Raw genomic sequence first — 1,035 nt, 5'->3', positions numbered from 1 at the left:
GTTCAGTTTTATTGAAAAGCTGGTGACAAAATACCACCTTGAATACTGTAGTCACTGCTGTATTTCAACCTACAGTTTCAAAATATCTCGATTGCTCTAGTCGCTGCTCTATACGAGCTTACTCCACTGTACATAATTGTTGTTTTTTTGTCTGTTAAAGGTAATCGTAATGTTAAATTGTTATCGTTTGTGAATATTTGTTTAAAATAAAATGTTGTGGTATTCTAGGGCTGCATTGAATATGGATACCTTACTAATCGAAAGCTCTTAAATTATTCGATTCGTATTCATATTTGATTCGGTGTAATCACCATTTGATTCGTACTCGATTCGGATCTAAAATTCACTATTCGCACACGCCTTGAAAACACCCTTGTACTTACGTTTAAGTGCAGGTTATAGAATCCCATGTGGTCAAAAGTATTCCGGAGTCCCCTATGGCGTGCCTAATAATTAGATCGTGATTTTTGCACGTAAAACTCCTTAATTTAATAAATTACTTTATAGAACGTAGAAAAAAAGGCACATTGTAGAATAAAATAACTCTTCAAAGCAGGTAATTTCATCATAAATAAATACAGCTTAACATGTCGCAACAGCTATGTATACAATACACCCATTATCACAATGAAGAAAAATGCACTCAGTGGTATTTATGCAGTGTATACAGATACAATGTCATTTACACCGTGCAACCATGCACACACATTTGTTATTTTAGTATGTATGAAAAATACCAATGATTTCTAAAAAAACATTTCAAAGCAGCGATCACACACGTTGTTCGATATTATTGAGGCACATGCGCGTTTGTGAGGGGATAGCATGGTGCGAATGGCGCCAATCCTAATTGCGGGACGAATATTTGTCCCCATATGAACGAGTTGGCAGTTGAAGGGGATAGTTCGTTCGGGACAATCTTTGAATATTCGGCGCGGTACCGCACCCTATGGTGGCTGATGGCTTTGGCAAGAGGAGCTGGACTCGTACTGCAGCTGCATATTTCCAGTGGCAGCGCTGACACGAACATACAAA

The sequence above is a fragment of the Dermacentor silvarum genome, chromosome 2 (assembly GCF_013339745.2).
Source record: "Dermacentor silvarum isolate Dsil-2018 chromosome 2, BIME_Dsil_1.4, whole genome shotgun sequence".
Classification (NCBI taxonomy): Eukaryota; Metazoa; Arthropoda; class Arachnida; order Ixodida; family Ixodidae; genus Dermacentor; species Dermacentor silvarum.
The sequence above is the reverse complement of the archived record's forward strand: the minus strand, read 5'-3'. Positions refer to the sequence as shown.